Source organism: Vipera berus, assembly GCF_964194415.1.
Source record: "Vipera berus genome assembly, chromosome: 1".
Classification (NCBI taxonomy): domain Eukaryota; kingdom Metazoa; phylum Chordata; class Lepidosauria; order Squamata; family Viperidae; genus Vipera; species Vipera berus.
The window spans coordinates 217,300,804-217,315,849 of record NC_138202.1 but is presented as its reverse complement, the minus strand read 5'-3'; the positions used below and the strand labels follow the sequence as shown (position 1 = coordinate 217,315,849).

General features: G+C 40.8%; 1 protein-coding gene across 3 annotated transcripts in view; it reads left to right on the top strand.

Annotated features, from left to right (window-relative positions):
- Positions 1-10,512: 10,512 nt before the first annotated feature.
- LPIN1 (lipin 1) overlaps positions 10,513-15,046 on the top strand; it is a 56,374-nt gene continuing 51,840 nt past the window's right edge. For 2 of the 3 annotated variants that reach the window (XM_081346533.1, XM_081346531.1), the window contains exon 1: positions 12,097-12,450. The gene's annotated coding sequence lies outside the window, so the exon portion shown is untranslated. Of the gene's footprint in view, positions 10,633-12,096; positions 12,451-15,046 lie in introns of those variants that run through there. The other variant, XM_081346532.1, reaches the window with a different exon arrangement.

Here is a 15,046-nt window from a genome sequence, read left to right as displayed (position 1 = left end):
TGCAGCTTTGCTGGGATTCACAGCCTTCAATACAGCTCTCACTTGGTCTTCGAACAGGGTGAGTGGCTGAGAATCAGAAGGCCGGCCAGCAGAGGCTACGGGGTCTGGTCTTTTTACCTCAGAGCGAGCAAAGGAGATATTCAGCTCCTCTGCCAACGACTTATCGGTATTAACCTTGTTCCTCGTACTGCCCTTGTGGTTGGTTAGGTGCTGCAGTCCCTGCCACACTTGCTTCGGATTGTTGTCTGCTAGGTGGTTCTCCACCTTGTGTTTATATTGTTGTTTCGCCATCCTAATGCCTCTTCTGAGATTTGCCCTGGCCTCTCTGTATGTGTCCCTGTCCCCTGCCTTAAAGGCAGAATCCCGGGCTCTCAGGACGCACCTTGTTTGGAAAAGTTTTGCCCTATGATGCACTTTTGCCCAGTTAAAAGTTATAGACAGAAGAGTTTTAGTGGTATACGGATAGATTTAAAATGTTTGTATGGCTATGAAACTCAGCCAAAGTGATTTTAGATGGCTTGCAAAAAATTCAATAAAACCTAATAAATACAACAATTCCTCCTCCCCTCCAATATATAAATGGATAAGCAAGAGTAAAATAATAAAGTGGTGATGCACACAAAAGTGACACCGCATCCAGCAGGGCTCCAACATATCATGACCTCTTCATGGGAGAACCTTGACAGTCTTTTCAGAGGCCAGCAGAGCTGCAAAAAAGTTTGTTCCCTATGATACTTCTTCCATGACCAAAATCAAAGGACTGTACAAATCTGAGAATAATTGAGGTCATCATATAGAAAACATGAACATTTTACAAATAAAATACAACTGCCATGTAAATGGAATATTATACTGGAGAGAAGGTATTTTCCTTCCTTCCTTCCTTCCGATAAGAACTTATTCCATCATGCCTTAATGTTATTATTTTGCATAAAGATAATTTAGCTGTTTGCAAAACAAGGATCAAATGCACATGACAGAAAGTAATAATCTACAGTGCAATTTAATTGGTGTTCTACCTCTGGAAATCCTCTGATTAGGATCAATTGGTATTAGAATTTCACAAACATAAACAGAGGAGATGTGCTCTAATCAAAACAATGCTATCAGGTTTTAAAGCAATAATATATAACAATTATAAAAACAGAATGAATGTGATTTGACTGAAGAAGAATCTTATTGGATGGAACTGCCATAAATTCCATTTCATGGTACTTCAGCTTTAGCCAGAGTTTGAAGTATATAGCAGCATTTTATTAACCATATGCACATTATGAACCTCTCTTTTAATGGATATAGCTTGGCCAAATCATTAAAAAAAGTCTAATTAATTAAACCAAGCCTTTCTTATTAAGCAACCAGATACAGGGCCTTGGTTTTGTTTTGTTTTGTTTTGAAGCACAAATATTGAACATCTCTCAATATTTTTTTTTATTGGAAAGTAGAATTATAATGAATCTCCATTGGTTCATCACTCATAAAATACAATGCCCCTCGCTTAACAATCACTGATTGAGCGACCATCTGGCCTTGTGACAGTGTTGAAGGAGTGACAGGATTGGTCCTCAAAATTCCAACCCCCAAGGGCCCTGCAGTCACATAGTCGCCATTTGCAACCTTCTTTGCCAGCTTCTTACAAGCAAAGTCATTGGGGAAGCCAGCAGGAGGTCTCAAATGGAGATCAGGTGACATCCTTGCTTAACAACTCATGATGATTGACTTAGCAATGGAAGTCAGGAAGTCTCAGATCAGCTCTTGCTAAGTGATGCGTTTTCCTACTGTGTAGCTTAGCGATGGAAATTCCAACCCCGACTGCTGTCATCAACCAAGAACTACCTGTACAACATTTCTATAACCTGAACCAGGGAACATTTGGGTTACTCATTGCATGCCAGCCAAACCCCAGATTCAATCTTGTTGAGGGCCTAACACAAAAAGGAAGAACAGAATAGCTGTAAATGGAGTCACTGAAGCAATAAGCGTGAGCTTAAATGGACTCCAGAAGATGGTAGAGGACAGGAAGGACTGGAGGAATGTTGTCCATGGGGTCACGATGGGTCGGACACAACTTCGCAACTAACAACAACAACAACACTTGCCTACCTGATAATAAAAAAGTAAAGGTAAAGGTTCCCCCGCACATGCGTGCTAGTCGTTTCCGACTCTAGGGGCCGGTGCTCATCTCCGTTTCAAAGCTGAAGAGCAAGCGCTTGTCTGAGGACGTCTCCGTGGTCATGTGGCTGGCATGACTAGACGCCAAAGGCGCACGGAACGCTGTTACCTTCCCACTGTAGTGGTCCCTATTTTTCTACTTGCATTTTTACGTGCTTTCGAACTGCTAGGTTGGCAGAAGCTGGGACGAGTAACAGGCGCTCACTCTGTTACGCGGCACTCGGGATTCGACCCGCCAAACTGCCGACCTTCTGATCGACAAGCTCAGCGTCCTAACCCACTGAGCTACCACGTCCCTCTATACCTGATAATACACTCTCCTAATTCTACTTTACAAAAAAAAAACCTGCAGGAACTAGTCAGGAGTCATAATTGACTTGAAGGCACACACATACAAAATTCTCCTTAAACATATGGGAACATCACTGAGTTTTGCTCTTCCTTGTACTTGACTGAAAGCATTGCGTGCATTTTCTGTCTTGGGAAATGTTGGAGGCAAATTATGTGACAGTGCTGAATCAGGATGTAAACTATGACTCATGTAGCAGGTGCCACAATTGTGTGTACGACCACCTTTTCTATTTTTTCTATTTATTTCTTTTCTATTTGATGCAATAACTTGATATCAGTATGTCTTACATTAAAACCACATGTGCCTAAATGCAACAATGGTTTTAACAAACCCTATAATCTGTTGCTATTGTACAGGTAGTCCTCGATTTATGACCACAACTGAGAGCGGAATTTCTGTCATAAATTGCTGTGGTTGTAAGTCAAATAGTGACAATTTTTACACCAATTATTTAGTGAATCTAGCTCCCCCAATGGGATTTTGTTTACATTTTTTTGGTCAGAAATTGCTAAAAAAAGGTCACTAATTGTGATTATGTAACGGCAGGATTCTGCAAGTGGTCATAAGTGTGAGCCATTTGCCAAGCACCCCAACTGCGATCACATGACTGAGTAGTGTGAGGGTGGGAAGTGTGAATACAGGTCATTAGTCACTTTCTGAGGCCATCATAACTTTAAACCATTATTAAACAAATGGTCGTAAGTCATATTACTCATATTATAATAATACTTTATTTAGTTTAGTTTAGTTTATTGAATTTATATACCGCCCTTTTCCCATAGGACTCAGGGCGGTTTACAAAGTATTTAAAAATGTCAATACAATACAAAAGTTAAAGACAGTTAAAATAATTAAATTTAATCCCTGAACAAATATAAAACCCCATTTAGTTTATAAGGCTGTCTATTTCCCACCATTTTGGGCAACCTACAGATATTAAAAATCCAATATTTACAAACAGCAATTAATAATGCCTGAGGTAAATAATCCAATCCAATCATAAAACTATATCAACAACAGAGGCTACAAGCTCAAGTGGCTGGAAAAACAGCCAAGTCTTCTACGCCTCAAGAAAGGCTAATGGGGGTAGGGTAGGGTGGCGGGGTCATCTGGATCCCTGGGAGTTTGCTGTTCCCCAAGGCATTGGCACAGAGAAGACCCAACTCCTTGGTCCAACAAAATCTTATTGTTTGATAGAGGACACAGAACATGCCTATTCTGCTAAATTTGGTGAGGTGAGCAGAAACAATGGGAGCAAGACAGTTCCACTGGAAGTGCCCCCACGCCACGCAGGGCTTTATACTGACAACCAGCAACTTTTAATTGCCCCATGTTGGCCTATTTTGCCATTGCACACTCAAACAACCACAGTCTCCCCCCTTACTATTACCCTTCTCTTTCCCATTACCCATTTCCTAGCTTCTTACGATAACTTTGTTGTTTGTATCTCATGATTCATGTTTGTTTTTATTTAGGATCTTATTATGATTAATGTTGATTATTTTGTATCCTATGACTATCACTGACTGTTGTATCTTATGATTGTATTTTATGATTATGAGCATGAGAGCTTATGCATCGGAGACAAATTCCTTGTGTGTCCAATCACACTTGGTCAATAAAGAATTCTATTCTATTCTATTCTATTCTATTCTATTCTATTCTATTCTATTCTATTCTATTCTATTCTATTCTATTCTATTCTATTCTATTCTATTCTATTCTATTCTATTCTATTCCATTCCATTCCATTCCATTCCATTCCATTCCATTCCATTCCATTCCATTGAAGCAAAAGCATTATATGGGTAAAGTGAGATATGCCCAAAACTACCCATGGCTCTGCTTTCTGGAGCAGTTGCAGAAGTCCTCCCACCAAAGCCAGCAAGGGATGATCTATTTATGATAAGGGATTGATGGTAACTCCGCACCACTTCCCTTCCAACTCCATATCATGTTGCCATGGCTGTAGGATAAAAACCAGGTCTAATGTGTGGCTGTGTTTTGGGCCAGAGATAACCTGGATCATGGTTACCAGATGCCTCTCAGTTTTATTTATTTTATATAACCCATGGATAGCTGACTGAATTCCCACAACCCAGGGAATTAATTCCACTACCAATCTTGGCACAGATTCAAGCAGCTCAGGCAGAGGTTGCTATGCAGCCAGGAAACTCTTAACATACAGTTAAGTAACAGTTCGTTCAGATCCCAACAGCTCAGATTCACAAAAAAGGCCTCATATCCAGTACCCCTGAGTCTCCCCCTAGAATTTGTTGAATAACAACTGCCCGGCCACCATCCTGCTCCTGAGTCCATGCTAATGCCATACTTGAAAACCACCTTGGGAAACCTCAAAGAAGGGAAGTGCCCCCTCCCCAGGCAAATTTCAGTAATGCAAACATTACTGAATTCCCAATTAAGTCATGGACCAGGCAGATTTGTTATAGAAGCAGCTGCTAGAAACCAAGTTCTCTGGAGCCCTGGTTACCAGGCTTTGAAGCAGAGCCCAAAGGATTGGAATGCAACAATGATATTACACATTGAGGCCACCTTCTCAGAAGGTAGTGCACCCCAATCACCACCCTAACTGGTATGCCTGTCCATTATCCCCAGCCAATTTGAAAGAGGTTTCCAAAAGGAGATTAGACAACCATTTGTTTGAAATGATACAGGGTCTCTGGCTTGAGCAAAGGGTTGGACTAGAAGACCTCCAAGGTCCCTTCCAATTCCTATTCTATTCTATTCTATTCTATTCTATTCTATTCTATTCTATTCTATTCTATTCTATTCTATTCTATTCTATTCTATTCTATTCTATTCTATTCTTGCCTTTCTTGTTTTTATAAATAACTCAACATATGAACATACCTAATATTCCTTCCTCCTCCTATTTTTCCCCACAACAGCAGCCTTGTGAGGTGGGTGGGCTGAGAGAGACTGATTGGCCCAGGGTCACCCAATCAGCTTTCAAACTTAAGGTGGGACTGGAACTATCAGTCTCCTAGTTTTTAGCTACCGGTAGGTGCTTTTACCACTTGACCAAACCAGTAAAATGCTAGGAAGGAGCAGCTGAGCGGGGAGGAGCTTGACAAAAGCACAGCCTGAATCCTTGGTAACTTAGAACATTCTGTCTTCAGACAGTTGACAGCCACTGATCAGGGTGAAGGAGTGGAATAGTTTGGACCAATTTGGTCATTTTAATTTGTCAAGGTGTGGGTGAAAACCCCAACCAAGCTGTGGCTTAGGTTGTACATGATGGACACAGGTGGTTTTCAAAAGCCTGTTGTGAGAAATGCACCTCGGCTGCCTGTTGTTTGCTTCTTTTCACTGACCTCTGCATCTATAAATACAACTCTCCTGAAAAGGTTACTGTAAATCATCAGTGCTGACTCATTCAAAGGAAACTAAACCCTGTAACGTTACCCTGGGAATCTGTCACTTTTTGAGGAAGCAAAGAACTAACTACCGCAATGCAATCTCCTACTCGGATCCTTTAGCTATTCTTACTTGATAATTGTTGTTGTTAGCTGCGAAGTCGTGTCCGACCCATCGCAACCCTATGCACAACGTTCCTCCAGGCCTTCCTGTCCTCTACCATCTTCTGAAGTCCATTTAAGCTCACGCCTACTGCTTCAGTAACTCCATCCAGCCACCTCATTCTCTGTCGTCCCCTTCTTCTCTTGCCCTCAATCTTTCCCAGCATTAGGCTCTTCTCCAGTGAGTCCTTCCTTCTCATTAGGTGGCCAAAGTATTTGAGTTTTAGCTTCAGGATCTGACCTTCTAAAGAGCAGTCAGACTTGATAATTCCTTTACCCTTTTAACTGGAGCAGAAGCTAAAACTGGGTCCATCCAACCAAACCCTGTTTTTTTCTTTCATCTTTTCTTATCCTCTTGTAACTCAGTACTTTTGATATTATCAGAATCTGCCTGGAAATGATGCCCCCCTTTAACAATAGCCACTTCCTAAGACATAGGAAATCAGGATTGGTGGAGGGAAATTCAATTCTTGGGATTTTAGGAGAAGGATGTGGGAACCAAGGGAAGAACATTAAATGTCTGAAAAGAAAACAGGATCATCAAGCAAATGAGGAAAACTTCAGTAGATAACTCAGGGAGTGACTAATCTACTCTGCCTATACAGTATATTTATGTCAAGATTTTAAATAAAGACAAGCCCAAACAATTAACCAGTCTGCAATAGGAATTCCAGAAATAAGTTAATACTTCAACCAAATATGGACTAAGGAACACCTACCATTTCTTAAAGATTCCCACCTAAGAAATCAAGCGAGAGAACCACTGTATTTAAATGTCTGTTTATATGTCCTTGATTTTTATAATAAACAAAGCTAGATAGCTTTGGGAGGTATGTGGGAGAGAGAATTTGTTTTCAGGATTTACATGATTTGCAAGTGAAAATGGATAGGCCAATTGTGAAAGGACGAAGAACTAAGTGCGTTTGCATCCTGTTTAGCTAAGGCTGAGTATGTATTTCAATGTATTGAAAAGGTTTCGTTTTAAAAACTGTATATGTGAAAATTGCTATGCAGGTCGTCCTTCACTTACGATCACAACTGAGCCCAAATATTCCGTTGGTAAGCAAGGCACTTGTTAAATGAGTTTTGCCCCATTTTACTATTTCTTTTTATCACGATTAAGCAAATATTGCAGTTGTTAAGTGAATCATGCAGTCACTGAATGAATTTGGCTTTTCCCATTGACTTTGCTTGTGGAAAGTTGGCTGGGAAGGTTACAAATGGTGATCACATGATCCCAGGACAGTGCAACTGTCATAAATATATGCCAGTTGCCAAGTGCCCGAATTTTGATCACATGACATGGGGAAGCTTATTGGTCACCAAGTGTGAAAATCAGTCATAAGTCACTTTTTTCAGTGCTGTTGTAACTTTGAATGGTCACTAAATGAATGTTTATAAATCGAGGACTACCTGTACAAAATGTTACAATGCATGCTATAAGTGCTAAATAGTTAAAGGTTCTAAAACTCAAATGTTTGGCAATGAATATTCCCTGAACACTAGGAGGATCTGTTACTTAAGATCCTGATATTCTTTTTTATGGGTTCATTCAATTCCTGCCCATTCTCTTCCTATAATAACATGCCAGCAATAGGTTTTGTTGCTTTTTACTTGTTTCTTTTGCTGCTGCTGTTGCAATCCATCAATAATAGGAAAGATCAGATTAAGAAACTAGTTTCCTGAGTTAGCAATAGGAATCATACAAAACATGTGATCGGAGCTATACTAAATCTATAGTGCTAGAACTGCCAAACTGTAACTTGGGGCAATAAGTATATTCGCCACTCCTAATTCTCTTTGAAAAGCAAAATTTTAAATTGGAGTTATGTTTACTAAACTGTATTAATGCATCCCAAGCTTTAACAGGTATTTTGGGCAATTAAGTAAACATGAATTCTGTGTGGTCAGAGTGATGCTTAAAATAAAGTGCACATATAGACCTTAAACTGAATAAGTAGACATAGTATGTTGTCTCAATACCATGTTTTCAGGATATTCAAACTTTTAAACTGTAGGCTGCAATTATGATACAGGAAGTCTAAGGACTGTGGTTGATAGTAAGTGAAAACTACTCTACTGTGAAAAGTGAACTATTCAGTGAAACCTCAATTAAATGTGGAGGGGGCCAAAAACCAGTGGTCCTGCAGGTTTTGATGGAAAAACCAGTGGTCCTGCAGGCTTTGATGGACTTCAGCTTCCATCTGCTTAGCCAGTATGACCTCTCACTGGGAATTATAGCCATTACGAACTTGAATCACAGACTCTTGCAGCAGGTCTGAGACAGACACTCACTATCTTTGGAAGCTTCTAGCAGTCCTATCAAGACCAGGGCTTTTTTTCTCATAGAACGCTCAGAACGGAGTTCCGGCACCTTTTTTGGATGGAACCTTGTAGGGTAGGCAAGGTGGGTTGTATGACATATGTGAGTTCTGGCACCTTTTTCTTTTACAAAAAAAGCACTGATGAACACAGAGAAGAATGGTCTCATGTAGTAAGGACATATACAACCAGTGAGTCACTCTAGAAAGGCCATGAACTTTTACAGCAGAGAAAATCAATAATTGATTGTACGTGCAGATAAAGAAAATTCCTCTAGGCACTGGGGCACAGAGGCGCTGGTGTGGGTGTGTCCCACAGACTGAGAATGAGATTGTGTCAGGGACCTCTGTGGCCTAGAGTTCCTTTGATAGATGAGTATTGATATATTATTCCTGCCAATTATTGAACACAGTTAAGAGTGGATTATATACACTGGAGTGTCTCAAAAGCCAGCTACTGTTTCTGTTGTGAAACGTAGAATATTTCTGATACCCCTGTACATTTCATAAGCAAAAAACTGTGAAACAGCCCATACATAAATTATTAGTTGTGTAATATGTTAAGAGCATCTTTTTTTCCCCCCATCTTGCTTTTGACCTGGAGATGTTTGAGTGAACCGGTTCTTCTCCATTCATTTTTACCCCTAAGTTACTACCCAAGCAATTTATCTAGAACTGCTGCTTCAACCAAGTTAAGTTTTCTAGGGAGTATATCTGACCTCAGACCACCCAAACAGAGCCTTCGGTTGCTTCCTTTTACATCAGACTGACGAGAAAGATTGCTCAAGCAACAGATACATTTTTTTTTAAATGCTCAACGGGAAGAGTAGCTTTGTAAAATTACCAGATCGGGTTCAACAACGCAGTTCTGGGTATAAGATTTATGAAATTGAAAATGCAGAGAAGCCTGCCTCTCTCTCTCCCCCCCTCCCCCGACCACTCCGCCTGGGCAGGATGGAGGAATTCATTTGCTATTTTTTTTACTTTATTAAATTTATTATTTAAAAACATTGGACACGGTGCAAACGGACTGACATACCTTGTCTACAATATTCATATATATATATATGTACACATAAAATACACTTAAATACACAAATCAATTATTTTTTTTAAATTTTAATTCCATTTATATCCCGTCCTTCTCCGAAGACTCAGCAGCTTACAAGCTTAGCAGTAGCCTTCATTCTATGTATATGCCTGCTTATTAGGGCTTTCACACACACCCCAAGCGGCATTTTTACAAAGTCAGCTTATTGCCCCCAACAATCTGGGTCCTCATTTTACCTACCTCGGAAGGATGGAAGGCTGAGTCAACCTTGAGCCTGGTGGGATAAGAAACCTGCACTAATTGCAGGCAGCTGGTGTTACTTAAGGAGGCATTAGCCCACTGCTCCACCAAGGCTGTATATAAGTATTGTATTAAATATAATACAATACTTAGAACAATCAACCAATCTATAGGTTCTAATAGAGATTTGCTATTTTTTAAAGGTATCGTGTTTTTTCTTTTTCCCCCGAGCAGCGCAAATAAGCACCGTGTGATCCACGGCGTGATTGACTGGCACTAACGTCACCTCGTCCTTTTTTTAATTAGACGTGCTAATAAATCACCTCCTTCTCTAACGTGTCTCTCTGTGTGTGTGTGTGTGTGTGTGTGTGTGTGAAATCCTTTCGGTTCCGCCTGCCCATTAAGCCAGCGCCTCCGACGATCCCAACAATGTTTTTCACGCCAGCCTCAGGATAATGGTATTTACACGACACGTGCCTGAGAGGCTCCGGCCAACAACATTCCACAGCGCCACCCAAATACTCACATTTCGCGGATCCGCCCCCTTTCCTGAAGGCTGGCTGTTCGGCTGAGGCCAGGCGGGCCCTCTGATTGGCCGAAGGGATCACCTCAGCTCTCCTCCTCCTGGCGCTGAGTCACAATGCAACGGCCAAGCGCAGATCAACTTGAAAAGCAAAGGGCCCTGCCGAGGGGGGGATCCCGACAGCCGAACGGGACCCGCCAAATTAAAAAAAAACAGGTGGTTCCTCTCGCGCCTTTCGCGTTGCCCTTCCTCTGAGTTAGAGCAAGCGCGGCGTCTTTGCAGAGGGGAGGAGGTGGGCGCGGGTTGGCGGAAGCGCCTCCTGGCACAAAGTCTTCAGACCTCGGGTAGAGCTTAAATAGGGACAGGGTTTCTGCCTCACCGTTGATTAGCCGTGTCATTTTCCAGGTTTCCAGTGTTCAGAAGAGTTGTGCAAAGTAAGAGATTTAAAAGGGTTAACTTTTTTTTTAAAAAAAGACCTGGAATATTGTCCCAGGAAGCCCTGTTTTGGGAAATTTATACTTCCAGCAGCATTTAAAACTAACAATCTCTTTGTATGGAAAAAAAAGACCAAATAAGGTTATATTTTCATTCTAATCTAATGAAATTCTGAAATATTACCTGGATAGCCCCCCCTCATCTATCTATCTATCTATCTATCTATCTATCTATCTATCTATCTATCTATCTATCTATCTATCTATCTATCTATCTATCTATCATCTATCTATCTATCTCTATCTATCTATCTATCTATCTATCATCTCTCTCTCTCTCTCTCTCTCTCTCTCTCTCTCTCTCTCTCTCTCTCTCTCTCTCTCTCTCTTATTCAAGATTGCCACCCTGTCCTTTGAAAATAATGGGTATTCTTTTTCCCCCCAAGCGCAAAATTGTGTGGCATCTTAGAAAACCGAAACATTTTGTCCTGATCACATTTGGCAATTGTTATGTACATTGTGCAGTATGGATGGATGGTACAGAAGTGGCTTTTTTGTACGCTGAAACATATTTCAGCATATGCGCAGGGCTGATTTTTTGTGACTATTTCAGATAGACCAGATTGTTCAAATCATTCACAAAAAGTCATTTTGTGTAACTTAATTCAGTTCAATCAATGGCAAAAATTATATTAATGGAGACATTCTTTTTTATCATTTGAATGCATATTTAATCAAGCTACCTTGCAGATTTCCAGCCAGATACAGAAAATCAATTTATTCCAGAAAGTAGCAGCACAGGACCTGGAAACTAAGGAAGGGTTGGATCTGGTTAATATTTGAATGGGAGGCTGTCATTGACCATCCTAGGGGCTTAATTGGGAAGCTGAAAAAAATGCCAGCAGGCTGTGATAAACAACTTCCACATAGCTGCAAACCATAATGATATGGATGTATCATTTTATTTTATTATTTTTTGTCGGTTCCAAGTGGTATGCGTACCTAATGCTCCCACTTCTTATTTTCCCCATAAGAACAATCCTGGGAGGTGGTCTGTGGACTGAGAGAGAGTGACTGGGCCAAAGGCATCCAGCCACCATCCATCCCTAAGAGAAGACTAGAACTCAAAAGTCTCCTGGTTTCTAGCCTAGCTCAGCACTTTAGCCGCCACTGATTCTTAAGTTGCTTGGAATTGAGCTTTACTTGAAAGAAACTTCACCATATGAATAAATCCCCATCTTATTAATTTACGTCTGATTTTGGCCCTTCTTAATTTTTGAATACGATGACCACTTTCCAGGTTTTACAGAACTCCAATGACATGCATTGCACCCCCTTGCCTCAGCAGCCAATGATGTTTTTACATTCCCTAGATCCATTTTTAGTGATGGGGGGGGCACTCCGATCTCCCACTGACCTACATCTGTAGAGCAGAGCAGTCAGAGAGGCAGGAATAGTTAAAAGAGAGCCCCACCGTTAATCCTGTAAACTTCCCTTTGTAATCTCAGTTTGAGTCATTCCCCTTAATTCACCCCCTTGGCCTCCTGTCTGTTTTCACTAGCTCCCTCCTCCAGGGCGGGTTCGAAGCAGTGATGTGGGATGAATTGACATCCCTGCAGTAGCCTCCGTAAGACACAGAAGCGAGCGCAGCGCTGGTTCTTGAGCTACTGCGCCTCCTTTGCTGTATCCCGGTCTGCAGTCATTCATTGCTCTGGAGTAAGAGAGCCACAGGAGAGACAGCTGGGGTTTGGGGTTTTTTTTGCTTCCCTGGGAGAAATTGCTGATGTGTTCTACAGTGGAGAAGAGAAATCACGCAAGGTACGGAAATAGCTGGAAGACAGATCGGGCAGCAGGTCACCGATCCTACTGGAGGTGGAATGTCAAAGAAGTCAAGAGATTGCTGAATTTTTCCTGCTTGACTTAAGATGCTTAAGATGTTTGTCTTAAGGCAAGGGTACAGCTTTGCTTTGGGTCTAATTTATGGCTTTCTTTGTTTTTAATCTGGATGAGTGTTTTCATATATTTTCTAGAAAAGTACTGAACCTCAGGGATTCCCCTTCTGTCCCTTCCTGCCACCCTACGGATGGAAAGATAAGCTGTGTTTTAATAATAGTTGGTGACACAGTGCCATTGCTTAGGAGGAAGAATGATGTCCTTTCCTGGAATTTTCTAGTTGATTTAAGAAGCATATTGTGGGGAACATAGGCAGCAAAGGTTGAGATAGCTGGGCCTAGGTAGTGACAAAAGAAAAAGGGTTGTGGGCCTGTGGTAGAGCTATATGTACTGATTTTTGTCTGCAAGAGCTGTTTTGAGATAACAAGAAAGCACTTATTGGTTTCTTAAGATGACAAGAAATGACAGCAGATTTACATGCTTTAGATCAGGGCTCCCCAACCCCCGGTCCGTGGACCCATACTGGGCGGCGGCATGCCAGAAACTGGGCCACGCAAACAAGCGAAGCCCCATCCGTGGGTTGCGAACAGCATGCAAAACCATGCCCCTTCCAGTCCACGGAAAAACCTCTCTCCACGGAACCGGTCCCTGGTGTCCAAAAGGTTGGGGGCCACTGCTTTAGATGTTTTAGAGAGAGTTGAACTTTTCTGGATCTTCTGCAAATGCAAGTAGTATTTTCTGTTTGATTGTATAGTTGCCTAATGTGTGGTGAGAAATGACCCTTTGATACTGTTAGATATATGTAGATTGTGTCAATAGCCCAAATGGTGTTAGTGAGTTCTATATCTCTGGATGACATATTTATATCAATTAACATTTTAAATAATGTTTCTATTGCCTAATACTCCTGTAGGGGAGCCAGTCTTTGTTGGCATGGAAGAAAGTACAATTAAAACTATTTTAGCCTTTGAAATATTTACCTAAGGAATTGTTGTTAGCATTTCTGGTAGAAAGCCAGATAGAATGGGTGTGAGCTAAAATTGTTCCAGCAATTTCAATAGGCAAACATTAAATGTAAATTTAATTCTGCCTGTAAAATGTATAGTGTTTTTCAAAAGTCATGTTTTCTTTCACTGGAATAGTTTCCTTTGCTTAGGGAAGTCAATGTAAATCCTCAGGGTGATGGAAATTGTATTAACATACTATTTATTTCTCTGAATTCACCTTGATTGTAGGTCTGTGGTAGAAAAGGTTTTGCAATGTTATTTGAATTTTAGCCTCTAAATCATGATATGTATGTGGTTTTTTGCATTTTGAAGCCCTGTAGTATGCTTGATTTTATTGAGAGGAATCTAGTTTCATATCTCTGCTCCGCCACAAAGCTCTCTGGAGAATATTGGTCTATAACTTTCCTAATAGTTTTGTTGTAAGGATTAAAGGGGAAGTATTATGTGTGTTGCCCTTGAATGAAATGTCAGACATAGTGTAATCAAAAGACATAGTTATGACTAGATTTAAGTATAAAGAGTTTTGGACTCAAAATTACATGGTATTCAGACAAATATTTCTTTTGTGATGCCCAGTAATTCCATTATATTTAAGATTAAAAACATGCATTCAATTACAACCTTAATATGAAAGCACATTATGAAAATAAAATCCACAACTTTCTAAAATTTTCTGCAGCTGGGCCACAGTCTTCCCTCAGACTGGCACCCTCTAAGCCAGAGGTCCCCAACCTTTTGAACACCAGGGACCAGTTCTGTGGAGAAAAGTTTTTCCATGGAGTGGAGAGTGCATGGTTTTGTGTGTTGCCTGCATCCCACAGATGGGGCTTTGCTTGTTTGTGTGGACTGGCATGCCGCAGCCCAGTACCAGTCCACGGACCAGGGGTTGGGGACCCCTGCTCTAAGTGGTTTTGGGACTTCAACATAGCTTGCTGGATGGGGAATTTTAGGAAGTATAGTCTCCTGAGAGTTGGAGGGCGCCTGATTGGAGATAGTTATGAAACAGGTATTTGTCTAAAATACTACTAATAATAATAACAATCACATCACCCTATCCCAGGTTCCTGGGAAGGAATTGATAAGTGGATAAAAATGCCAAATCTAGTCTAAATACCTGGCTGATTGTGTGAACAATATAATTCTAGATGAGATGTGATGAGATGCAGTTATTCACTCTCTCAGTAGCTATGATTCAGTAATGGTTTACATTTGATTTCATCAGCATCAGTGGAATGATTCAGGTGAAGCTGAATCATTTTTGCAAAGTGCTTTCAGACCCAAAAGTGAATTTATGCTGTAAAAGGAGAGTCTCATAGCTAGTTCATTGGGTGGACTTTTCAAGCATTCCTGCAGAAACATTATTAACAACAATGGGCTGTGTATTGAATTTCCCCTTTCAGTGCATTTGCAGCTTTTCTGGTTTGGGAACATTTGGTTTTCAAGCCTTCTTTGCACAGTTAAATAGGACAAAATATTTTCCCAAGCCTATTAGAAGAAGTTAGGGAAGTTCGTAA